This window comes from Austrofundulus limnaeus, unplaced genomic scaffold, assembly GCF_001266775.1.
Source record: "Austrofundulus limnaeus strain Quisiro unplaced genomic scaffold, Austrofundulus_limnaeus-1.0 Scaffold7, whole genome shotgun sequence".
Classification (NCBI taxonomy): domain Eukaryota; kingdom Metazoa; phylum Chordata; class Actinopteri; order Cyprinodontiformes; family Rivulidae; genus Austrofundulus; species Austrofundulus limnaeus.
Window position 1 is genome coordinate 5,876,640 of NW_013952409.1, and position 13,467 is coordinate 5,890,106.

At 38.5% G+C, this 13,467-nt stretch overlaps 1 long non-coding RNA gene across 2 annotated transcripts in view; it reads left to right on the plus strand.

Moving 5' to 3' along the window:
* The window catches only part of LOC106537250 (uncharacterized), a 46,129-nt gene extending 33,104 nt beyond the window's left edge, over window positions 1-13,025 (plus strand). Inside the window, exon 3 of one of the 2 annotated variants that reach the window (XR_001312626.1) lies at window positions 12,903-13,025. This is a non-coding gene — a long non-coding RNA (uncharacterized LOC106537250). Of the gene's footprint in view, window positions 1-7,824; window positions 8,088-12,902 lie in introns of those variants that run through there. The other variant, XR_001312625.1, reaches the window with a different exon arrangement.
* Window positions 13,026-13,467: the final 442 nt, after the last annotated feature.

Below are 13,467 nucleotides of genomic sequence, written 5' to 3' on the forward strand. Positions count from 1 at the left end.
TGTTCGTACGAACCCTTCGTACGAACAAAAGTAAGAGAAATTTAGGATAAGAATACGAACATGTTCTTGCATGAGGCCCGTTGATCCTAAAATCTGTTTTAGCAGTAAAACTTCAGATTTTGACAACATTTTTCTTCTGTTGTAAWATGTGCTAGAATTACTTGGATTTGTACAAAGTTTTCTTTTTCTCTATAAAAACATCAGACTTCACAAATCTGCTCAGGATCATGTAATTCACAGCAACAACCTGTGTGTCTGCCACGTTCYCACTGCTGTCCACAGGTAAACAGCACGCTCTCACTTGTTGGTTTTTGCACTCCTGCTTTGGCTTTGATATCTTCTGCTAAATAAACCTTCTTCTCTCTCTTTTGCTTTTATTGTTGTTAAGAGATGTTATTTTCTGTATCAACACCTCTTTAATCAACTGTGTGCCTGTTGTACATTTTTCTTTTTAGGTTGACAAGATCGATAGTTTCTTTGCACCAGACAGAAACAGGGAGGACGTGATGGTGGTCAGCCTCATTAAATGTCCAGTTAGTCAGAAACACAACAGAACTGGTGTTGTTTAGTTAAGGATGTGCTGCTTGGTATCTGGATTGTAGTTATTGAAGCATAAATGCTACATCTGCACTCCACCCATAGGATGATTGAGTCGTATTGGTAGACAATGGCATGTCCTGCAATCCTCCCGCTTGGCTTACAAGCTGCTCTGTGGCTGCTTGTGGGTCTGCAGCTTAGTTCATGAGGACATTGTACTTGTGTGAGTGTGTGTGTGTTTGTTTAAGTGTGTGTGTGACTTGCACTTGCTGAAAGACACGTAATGTTATCCTGCCAGTGAACCATTTACATATTTATTTCCCCATCTAAACAATGCCACATGCACTGGTGGCCAACTGAGACCTTGTATGGCTGCCTTTAATTGGCCATTGATTCGTTCTGTGATGGCAGTGGGAGACAATAAATTACAACCTGCTTGAGAAAAGGGAAACAGCAGACAAGTTGAGTGTAAAGTGTCAATGTTACTGACTGTCAAATCTGTAGTTGTATAATTTATACATCTCTCATTTTTGTGTATGTGGCAAGGAGAAGTGACGCAACACACACTGGAAGGAAAGCAATGCATGCTCACTGTTGGACACTTTTATTTGCATAGGTCAGCTCACACTGGTTTGGTTTAGAAAATAAATGTGTGCAGGGACGCACTGCATATTTTGGAAGGATGAGTTATTCAGAGTGGGTCACAGAGCTTCAATTTGACATGAAATTGGTTCCTCAACAACATTCTTTATTGTCAAAATAAATAATGTGACATTATTATTCACTATATTTATGTAAAACTGGGTTCATGTGTGCTTTTGTGTGTCCCTATAACAAATTGTTTTTCACAGTATGGCAATGTGATGACTGTCTTTTTCAAATGAATATTAATGAAAGAAAATATGAATACAAACTGCTTTKGTTTGCAGTTTGACAATAACGCAGGACATTGGCATTTCATTGCAGTTTAATAAAGCTCATGGGAATGACGTGAAGAGGGAGATTTAATGTTTATTTTTTCTGTCAAGAGAGCAATTGTTCCAGCTATGAACTTGACTGGTGCCTGARGTTGGAGTTTATAGCTGACGTTTTTGCACAGAATCGACAATGAAGTTCAAGAAATGGCCAAATGAAATGAACCTTTTCATCTTTGTGATTTTAAACTCCACCAAGCTGGTACTGTGGCTCAGTTGTTGCCTCCCAGCAAGAAGGTTGTTGGATCGAATCTCGGCCGGGAACCTTTCTGGGTAGAGTTTGCATGTTCTCTCTGTGCATGCGTGGGTTTTCTCCYGATACTCGGGTGTCCTGCCACAGACCAAAAACATGACTGTTAGGTGAATCAGTAACTTTAATTTGTCCCTAGGTGTGAGTGAGAGRGAACAGTTGTTTGTCTTGTTTCTCTTGATGTGTCCCTGTGATGGATTTGCAACCTGTCCAAGGTGTACCCCYCCCTTCGCCGTGACTGCTGGATATGGACTCCTGTGRCCCCCGTGACCCTGAAAGGAAGAAGCGTGTAAAAGATAATGAATAAATGGATTTCAAATCCCTTGATTTCCTAATAGTGGGGTCTCGATGGTCGTCTCTGCAGTACGGATGGCGTGATTTTTGATTCAATCGTCTTTCGGCGATTGAAGGGTTGGAATGCATTTTTTTTAAGGGCGATCTTTATTAATTAATTAAATGTCATGCCAGGGATGTAAAATAAATTTTAAATGCGCCCTTCTCTGTAAATTAAAATGTTTTAATCATCGTCATTGTGATCTGTGCAAATGAGGGAATAAAATAACAGTGCTGCGTCTCTTGTTTTTTTTTTTTTCTCGGAGTCAGAGCCAACATGTACATCTCTCTTCTCGTCATCTTCTTGCTTTGATGTGCCCCAAGTGACCCAAATAGTGCTATATTATTATGTTTAGTTACAAAACGAATAATCCATGACAATCATACATTTGAACAAAAAACTTTAACCAGTTTCGAACCAGACCGGAGCGCATTCCCTCACCCCTGCTCATCCCRGTCACTCTGGGCTCTGGTGCATGTGTTTGAAGTGTGCCAGTGTTGTACAAAATTCAGTTCCCCTGTGCAAATCTGTTCCCCCTGTGTTGGGAGCACCTCCCTCATATTAACCATTTAGGATTGGTCTGACGTTATGCCTGGACCAGTGATTCCCTCTAAGGTTAACCACTAGGGGGAACAGATTTTCACAGGGGAACTGAATTTCACACATCAGCCCGCGGGTCGAACTTTTCACCCCTCTCCACATATGAACTCGTATGAACCATAAGGTGWGATTGGTCAGAAGTTTGTGGGAGTGTTTGTTTGTGCTAAAAGCACTCAGACGCTGCATTTGCTTCAACCACTCGCTTAAAAAAAGAGAGAAAAAAGTGACTCGTTTGAACGCCGACTACCAGGAAGCAGCGATTTATAAAGATAGTCAAACAGCCAAAACCTCATAAAAGGGGATAAAACAGACTATTTTCACGGTGAAATCTGACTGATAAAAACTTTTGAGCTTAATCCTGGACCAGTTTGTGGATCGAGTGACGAGTGTCTGACTTTTTTTCCGCATTGGGTATGTGCGAACACGAACGCTGAATAGCACGGAATTTACAAGCGACTTTAGAAAAAAAGAAGCCGTGGTTTATAATAAGCGGACCTGCTTTCTTTTTTTCTTTTTTCTTTTAACAACGTAACTGCGCATGCCTTATCAGCCGATTGTATCGTTTATCGGCYATAGCTAGTGACAATGATTTATGATCTGAAAATAGAGACGATTTCCCATCCCTACTCTGCAGCTGTGGTGGGTGCAGAGGAAGAAATTAGGTTGACTTCCTCTGTTGGATAAATTGATATTTTTAAAAGAAGTATATCAGTTTTCTTTCTTGTAATATTGAGACACCTCCTCCAACCCTTAGGGGGCAGTATAGCTTATGTGATGTGAAATGGCCCACGTATTCTGGAAGTGCCTTTGTCCTTAAAAGCAGACATTTGGACACATTTTTTAAATAATTTTAAATATATAATAGAATTTTATAATATTTTGCTTGTTTTGAGTCAGTGGCATTGAGCAATAAGTACAAAATAATATCTATTGAATCAAGCTGCAGTATATCAAGAATCGTATCATGTTGAGCTCTGTATAGAAAATCATATTGAATCCCCAGGTGACACCCAGCCCTAATGTAACCCTGCAATAATGACTTTTCATAGGGCAATAAGGTTTCAGACAGAAATGACCAGGCAAACAGCCTCTGCTCTTTTGATTGTTTCTTCTGCTTGTTGCTGTGTTAAGTCAGCCTCTTTGTCCAAACTGCCTAATATAACTCCCCAGTGGGGCCACTGGAATCTGTGAGTAGATTTCCYAAGCGCCGTCATCCAGCAGTCATCCTGCTTCTCTTAAGTGGAACTATCCCGGGAATGCTCCCTCCTGCTGCGTTGCAAACACCCCGGTCCACTTCTGGTAAATGGCGCCCACCTCGGATAGGCTTTGATGCTGGCCTCGCACGTGGATGTCTGTGCATGTAGGATGTGAGCAGAGGTGTGGGTCCTTGGGTAAATGCTGACAGGCAGCCAGAGCAGGTATTGATCTGCAGCCATTCCGACCGCAGCCCAAAGGACAGAACGTATCTTCTGTCAGTCAGAAGGAAGGGCTTTGCAGCTGATCTTAGATCACAAATCCCTCTCAGAAACTGTGAGGGAGAGAAAAAAACAGGCAGTGGTGGAAGACTGATAATAAAAGATTGAAAACAAGCTGAAATAGTGAAAACAAAAGTTGGAAAAGAAATGGTATCTGTATGTCAGCATTTTTTTTAGTCTGTGCTCTCCCTTGTGATTGTCAGAGCTGCCCTGTGTTCACTTCTCCAGGCTCTGTTGATTAAGACAAACAGATTTCCAGACCTTTTCACCTCCGTGACCACCCACATTTTTATCCCCCTTTCCTACTTTGTCTCTGTCTCTTTTAGCAGCTTGCTCCACACCTTACAGCCCAATCAACTCACTCTCCCGACAGCACACATTTACATCAAGTAAATGACAAACACAGCAGTCATGTAGAATTCACTTTGCCACTTAAACAAACAATAAATTCATTGAATGTGGGCTATATGTTTATTCCTATAATGACTGGAAAACACCTTCAAAGATTAAAGTAGACACATATAAGCATAAGTGTTCATTTTTTTTTCCATCCTATTGATTTTTTGTTTAACTTCTGTTTGTTTATCRGTCTGGTTTTTACTCACATTATTTCTTTTCTTTAAGCTAGACATGGGTGTTTATATTGATAAAATTCAAGGTCGCCACAGCAAGCGGAGCATGACTCTCCTCTGCCGTGCTCCTTCACAGTGATTATTCCATTACTTTAAATCTTCTAAATCTGTTCCCACCGCACATTTAACACGCTGATGGCTCTCTGTGTAGCTTTAGTTGAAACGTTTCATGACATCAATCTAAGACTGTGGGCGCCTTTGAGACCCATGAAGCAATAGTGGTGATAATGGATGAACAGAGGCTCATCTGTATTTGTTTGTTACCTTTTTGTCCCTGCTAGTGAATAAATGACTTGTTTGTGCACTGACAATGAGCCTTTTGTGTTTGGGCTTTGGTGGTAAACGTAAAAAAGCTCTCAAAACTAAAAAGGTATATTTTATTTTYGTCACTGTAGACTCTTCTAAAATCCTGTTAATGAAACGGTGTTAAAGCTCGTTGCATGATCATCCTTTTTYCCTAGTGCCAGTTTCGCCTGCCTAACTTATTGTCAATTTAACTGTCAATGTATTAATTCTCAGCCAATGCCATTTAAACACCATTTGTTCTCTGTGTTTCACAGAAAATAAAAAAAAAGCTGTTTAAGTCGAGGCAAAAAAAAGTTATTAATTTTGTGCTGCATCGCCCATTTTTCATCAACCGAAGGGTCAACACTTGCATCATTTGTAAAGAAAAATTAATYCAGCTTTGGAACATTCAGCAACTAAACTGTGACAAATGAATGGTTTTACTGTGAAACATTCATCAGGTATCTGTCTGAGAGGACAATTTACAAAAAAAAAAGACCTGAGTTCACCTACATTTACATTTTAATTATTTTTGCAGTGTGTCTTTGGGTATATTGCTCAGCAATGAGAAGCGCAATGAGTATCCTGTCGRGTGAAATCCCCGTCACTGTCACTGTGACAACTGTGAGCAGATGTATCTGCTTAGATCGGATCACATCACTGTGATGGTGATGAAAACTTTTAATTCAAAGAAAACCAGTCAACGTGTCCATCCTTTCAGCAATGGTTTGTGGTGCTTTAGTACTCGTTGACATGCAGCAAAATTCCCCCAATTTTAACACATATCAGTGCTTAACAATGGCAAAATTCTGAACAACTAAACTYAAAGTTTGATGGTTCTTTAAAGATGACATAAAGCAATCAATCAACAGAGTTGGTTACTTAAAAACCTACTACCGTAATTACTGGGAGCAGGGCTGGGTGATATGACTAAAAACTGTACCACAATGTAAGCATTTCATATTTATCTATTGATCAGTTTTTTGCTTTACTTTGCCATTTTTTTTCTCCTGGTCCTTATTTTAAATGATTATTTCTGTCAAACTGGTGATGTGACCTTTCCTCTTTTATCCACCATTTTCTCTTGAGCTGTTGCACTCATTTTCTCCTTTCTCTCAATGCAGTTCTTTTATACATTTCCCAGAAGAAAGACCCCAGTCCAGGAGACAAACCTGTGACCTTCTTGCTGAGGGGTGACCGRTACAATCACTGCCCCACCATGCCACCTCCACAAGTTGTCCTAAAACATAAAAAAAAAAATATGTTAATCGATTGTTTATGAAATGTTTTCTATTATGAAAAAAATGTAAAAGAAAAATCCATTTATTGCTGTTTTGAACCATAGTTTGTACTTTTCAACATTTGATCTTATTCACAGACTCAATAAGGCTGTTTGGGGGAAATTAAAGGGTTTTTGCATGAACCATTGTTTTCTACTTCTTATGTTTAGTCTGTGATAGATGAGGTTGCATTCAGTAACTCAATGAAATGCAACTGTATGCATCCCTTCTTAATGGAATTCAAATAAAAACTGGATGTGTGGCCTTTCTGGATATACTGTATTTGCATGCAAGCTGCATTTCCTYTTTCCACCTTCTTCAGTTTGCATTTCATCTTGTAGTGTCATGCTCCTGTTGTTATAGCTAATAGTCTAATTATCTGACATGAAGAATGTGCTGTATGTTGTCTGCAAGAGACTGCCAGGTGCAGACGTTTTGCAGGGAAGAGACTGATAACAAAAGGTTACATGTACTTTTGAAGATAACAGATTTTGCACTTCAGGGTTACTGAATTAAAAATAACTCATGATATCAACTAAAGACAAGATGAAGATGTTAAAACACATTTTGCAAGACGTTTTGTCATGCYTTAGGGAACGAAACGTACATCAGCATTACTGTGAAGAGCACATTGCATCATCTAATACAGACTTTCTTTAAGCCTGTCTTTAATACGGAGAGAAAGACAGTGTGGAATAAATTAGTGTTAAATAAAAGCTTTTTCCTCCTTTATTGTGACTGAAACGCTTTACCGTCATAACGTTTTAAATTGCGATTGATTTTAAAATGTCCTTGTGGGTAAAACGAATACATAGAGAGAGTGGAAGGCCATTATTCATTTGTAGCATTTTTTCTAGGATTAATAGATCTCAGTCTAGGAATGTCTTCAGGCAGTATTTCGCAGTTCATTTGTATTTAAAAAAAATAACTAAAGCAGGTGCTTGAAATTAGATGATTTGAATTTTTAAGTGTGCAAATGTAATATTTGTACTTGATTAAGCATGTCTTCCACATCTTTTAAACCAAAAGATCCATCTCAAGGCATAGACTGTCGCATTTAAGAGTCTGGCTACTTCAAGATGGTAAACAGGACCCAATTAGACACAGTCGGTATAGCATCATTTCTGTAAAGGAAAGGCCTATCAAGGCTATAAAACACAGTGCTGCAAATCAGGGAAATGGGTAAGAAGGGAAGACTTAAAAAGTCTACSAATCCTTTGAAWGAAAACATCTCAATCCATTAGACTGCAACCTGTTTTTCAGCACACACACTGTGTTTTCRCCGGCTTTAATAAATCGGTATTCACCAGTCCCAGTGGAGACAATTTGGAGACAGTTGTTGTGAAATGTTTTAATCTACTCGAGCAATCTTTTTTTTTTTGTCATATTCAAAGTTTCTTTAAAGCTTTTGCCATCCAGCGTATAATACGTTCCTTTGACTCTGTGTTTGTTTGTAGAGGAGGAGCCTTYTGAGGTGATAGGGCAGCGGGTGAAGAGCTGCAGTGGATTTTCTGAGCGAATGTGATGCAAAGTGGTGTTTAATGGGCATGGCTGGAAGGGTGAGTAAGGATTAATAGGAGATTTCAAACCAATGAGCCGGGATATTTTTTTTATWATTTTTTTCTGAAGCGGTGCCCTCTTTTACCTCCCATTACACAAGATTGTCGTAATCTGTACCAAAACCCTTATTTGTTGTTTTCTTACCTATAACACTTATTGTACATTCACCTTTATCCCTTTTGGACATTATCTTATTTATTCTTTTCATATAATTCCATCCTGGAGAAAAATGTTGACACAGTTATGATTTGATATGCTGAAAATCTTTTAAATTACAGATTATGTATTTTTTGATATCCATGGCTGGATTAAATTCTTACTGGTTTAGAGCTGTTTTTGTGTTTCTGTATGGGAGTGTAGTTGTGTATGTGTGTGCATATGTGTGAGGTGGGGGGTAATAGATTTGGAGCCATCCTGCTCTGAATCCACGAGGTCTGCATAAAGCCCATGCAGACAGATGGGCTGTTGTTGTTATTAGAGATGTGGTGGAACATTGTCTGTACTAATGCCAAGGATCAACACAGATCAGAGGCAACCTTTTACCATCAAACCAATGGATGAGGAACCTGACCTGGTTGTTGTAAAATGGTTTTATTTACATCTAGCTGGCCAAAAAAAAAAACTAACAAAAACAACAAAAGTGCAGCAATCTGCATGAGCCTAAAGAGCTCATTTTAATGTTTCCAAAGCAGCACTCATGCAAGAACATCGATAATAAATGTGTGCGAATATTTACATCCAGTCATAATTGTTTTAATCAGTTTTTGCTTATTTGAGCAAAGTAGTTGGTTCCTAGTGTGCAAGTTCAATTAGACGTAGTGGGTATTGTGAAAAAAAGTGCAGTAATGGCAAATAAAGACTACATTCCATTTAAGTTCATTTTTTCATTAAAATTATTGTAGCCATTTTAAAACCGAAGTCTTTTCTTTTAAAATCATAATTTTTGTCCTTGTGTTAAACTGTAACTGTCTGTTGTCTTAGCAACAGAATATAAAATATAAAATCAAATAAAAACTTTGTCACAAATCCTTTTTTGTGACCAAAAACATCAACCTGATTTTTTCTTAAAGACATAACTCACTGTTTTACAATAATTAAATAAATGTTTATGATTTGATTCACATTTTAAGCAGTTATATTAAATTATTAATCGATACTTGATTAATCGTTACATTCCTACTCTGTACTGAATGAATAGACGTGTTATGTGGACCCGGAAGTTGAACCCAGAACAGCTTCCCAGCCCGACTCAGTTGGCGCTGAGAATGGGACAGCTGCTGTGAGGTGCAGACAGCTTTCTGCTTCTACTTACATTTCTATATAATCAAGCCAAATGATGATTCATAGTAAAAATTTTTGTTTGCATTTTCTATTTCTTTTGTGTAGGAATCAAATACACAACTGACAAAGATTGTATGATTCTGCGCTGGAGTATAAACAAAACTTCAACAGTTTTCATTTTGTTTTCCTTTTTTTTTAATTTAAAAAGAACAATTACTGCTTAAAAGCTTTTCTTGTGTCTCCACGGGGATGGGACCAGTTCATCTTCCTTCTTTCACCAAAAAAATAGTTTCATCCCCAGGTTCAGACAATTTATCTGTTCATGCCACGGAAACAATAACTAAAGGTTTTCTTTCTTGTTTAGATGAGGTTTTGAAAGGACCAGATGAGCTGTAATGTATCCGTCTTTCTTTAATAGTGTTTCCTTTCAATGGCAGCWACAGAGATTGTCACTGTGTAATATTTTTATGCGTCTAAATTGTAGCTTTTGTCCAGATTTGTCAGGATAACCTTGGGGATTGTCATTGGATTGTATGGATTTTATAAAACAGAATACTGCGCTCAGATTCCTGTGTAAAACATGCTGAGAAAATGTATTATCAGGAACATTAGACCCTATAGTATGACACTTTTATTTTTGAAACATAAAGCAAAAAGGGGTGAAAACATACCTGACAGACAGGATTTTTAGCCAAGGGGAGTTCATCATTTAAGAAAATCACTTTACATCAGCACATTTGAGATGTTGCTGACTCTCTGTGATGACAGATTTAGGCCCACACAACGAGACTCCTTCCTAATCCCCACTCATAGGTGTTTGTCAGGCCCTTTCAACGCCACAGATCTCTGGTGTTGAAAGGTCTATGAATAGGCAGATTATGCTTTGGGGTTAAGGAAAGTAAGCATCTCTGGTCACTTCATGTTTCCTGCTACGGTATTAGCACATACTTGGGTTACAGTATGTATTATTTTCCATTAGTTCTACTATTTCTGTTGTGATCGTTACAGAAGAAAGAGATGGAGTGGTGTGGATTAGATGTGGAGGGTTTGACATGTCGCTTGCAAAGCTTTCTTTGTCTGAAGATCATCTAGCAATCCAAACTGTAAGAGGATTATGTTAGGGAATTAAACTAGAAGCGCAGTTATCYTTCCCTTTTCCATAAGACTTCCACCACACAACCAGACTACAAGAAGCCGGGCACAATTCAAGTTTTTCCATATCACAAGTTTTGCTTTACACAATTTAAATGGAAGCTCAGCTCATAAAAAACAGCTAAAACAAATCAAGCTAAAAAAAAGAGACACCGCTTTAAATAAGTGTCTGACCCAAAGTTTGTGTTAGACAAAGTTTTTTCTCCGTAATAATTACCATTTATAGGGGAAAAAAACAATACTGTTTATTATTACCCCTTATTTATATTTTGTATTTAATTTAATGCCATGTGGCAGTTCCATTTTAAAGAACTTTATTCAAATAACAGCTCACGGTTCTGTAATCATGGAGTTCTTCACTGTGCTGTCAGCACAGATGCCATCGACTACAGTGCTGAAGTCAGCAAAGATGCRCGCTTGAGCATCGACAATGTCTAATTAAATCTACCCTGAAGGCAAAAGGTCTTTTACATGTGCAAAAGTTTTGATGCAAAAAATGCAAGATGAAAAGTTAGTGAAGCAGTTACGTTGCATTAAAGTGCCTGTGACATAAAATTTTTGTAATAACTGTAAATGCACTTTTTGAAAAATACAAATCATGAATTGGAAATCACCCTGCTGAGATGAACAGTTGAGTTATTTGCATGTACAGTAACAGGAAGTGATGTCAAAGTCAAATGACAGCATGTAAATAAAGRGCTGCTACAAAGACTAACAACACAGACTATAATGAATAATTTGATGTTTCTATTCATTAGTTTGAGTCTTTATTAGAGACAAATGAAGAAGAGTCAGAGCTCCACCTCTATAATAGTTCCCCTTTGATGTCACTTCCTGTTTCACTTTGGCTGAGCCAAATTCAAAATAAAATATGCCAGTTAAAGAGTAACTTACCCCCAAATTAACTTTTTTTTAGCTGATAAACTGTCTAGAATGTGTCTAAAATGTTATATAGTACTGTTGCTGTGCTAATTTTGATGTTTTTGTGCGTATTTGTTCAAATCTGTAATATTTGGTCTAAAAACGTGTTTTTGCTGCTCATATGGGTAGAGCAGTGGTACTGCTCCGGGGAGGAGAAGAAAGAAAGGCAGCGGGGCAGCTTCAGCCCGAACCCACACATGTCAACTTGTACAGATTGTCTGTAAGTTATGAGGATTTTACTTCATTTTGCAGGTAGAAGGACATATAGAGCAATCTCACGGATTTTTTCAAATCTTAAGGATATTTTAAAAACCTCATTTTCAAGTTTATCTAACATGTCAGAGCCTATAAGATGATTTAAAAAACAATAAATAACATCAAACAGCCATCTTCCAACCTGATCTGCTGCTAGAAATGAGTTACTTTTTTTCTCTCTCCTTTCCTTCAGCAGACGCTTTCATGTCCGCAGCTGACCCCCCCCGGGGTGCGAGTTGTACAGACTTTTTGCAAAATTTATGGATTTTTAGGGCTCTTTATACAGGTAAACATCCAAAGAGGTTGAAATGTATGCGAACCGGACCGAACTTCAGTCAAACAAGATCCAACACTTTTATTCCTGATTTAAACTAGTGATCTTGTGAGCAGCTGCAGCTGCATGCTTTTATTTTTTAGACACACTTTAAGTTACAAAATAAAAACATGTGTATTATGCCTAGTTTCCTAAATGTTTTTTTTAACTTTTTTATTTAAATTATGTCCTTGTCAAAGACATTTTAAGTTACTTAATGATGAACATCTGAGATATTACTTGTAATGAAATCCTGATAATGATTTTAGTCGTAACAGTGCAGCAGTCGTTATTCTGTATTACCTGAGCATATGTTTTGCATAAAGSCAGTGTTTACAGCTGACTGCGTCCTCACTGTAACTGTGATTTCTGTGCAGCGAAGTCAGTGTTGCACCTATATTCATTTATATTCGTAATGCAGCGACACCTTTATCTCTCCAGGCAACAACAACACCAGTGTTCTTCCAACACCTCCTGTGAGCGGTTGAAGCATCATGCATACCAATGTATTTGTTTGTGTTTATGTCCCCACAAAAAGGCGAGATGAAAAGCAGGCTGTAGAAGGGGAAAAAAAGTGTGACAGAAATTTAAAGCTGCAAAAAGACGAACAAGAAAACTGTCAAGTTACGTGTACAGTATTGTTGTTTATTTATTCAGTTAAAACAAGTCCCTGTGCAAAACTGCAAAATTATGTTTTCTCTATAAATTTGAGCATAAATATAATTTTCCATAAATATTTTTAGCTCCTTATTTTTTTTGAATGATGTGTGCCCAATGCTTTGACAAAAGAATGGCCCTCAATGGCTTGATGCTTCTATAAATAATAGTTGGGCTTGTTCTTGGCAACCTTTGAGGCATAGCACCTAGCATATAGCACCCCCTAAGGTGCCTTTACAATTTATCTGGTCCTTCGCCTGAGAACATTTATCACAATGTAAAACACAGTACCTCTGCAATACATCACAAACTGGCTACGGGGCCGGCGTAAATCAAAACTACAATGCCCGTGACGTTTGCTTTAGGTCCATAAATACATGTTTTTTGTGTGTTCAGGCCCAGTGGATGGCGCGGGACCTTTGTTGACCGGACTAACCCCGTGTGTTGGTGTGAATGAGGCTGATGTCTGCAGTCGTGTGTTCAGGTGAAGCTGTAAGCAGCTGTGAGGGGATACCTGGTAACGTGGCAGCAGCTGTCTGCTCTGGTGTGACTGGGCGCTGATTTATTGCCTTTACCTGTTCAGTGGCTTCAGTCCAGACTCGGTGCGGTATCCGCACTCCGCTGCCCAACACCTTGATGAGCCCCGTCTCCTCTTTTACAGTTTTCCCACCGGATATATTTGCGAAATATCTGCTGCGCGCCGCGATGGCCGCARCTGTGTGATTTGTGAGGAAGACTCGTGCAAAGAGGTGTGTAAAATGCATTATAGATGAAGAAGACTGAAGTACTCCCAGCAGGGGAACTTTTCTTTAATAACAGCGATGAGTGCCTGCGTTTGACTTTTAGATTGACTTAGCAGCTTGAGATCTGTGGTGGTGCTCAGACGTTTTCAGCTGGTTTCCACATAAGCATCGGCCCTGTCWGCAAAAAAAATAAATAAAATTAAAAAAAGTCCAAGACC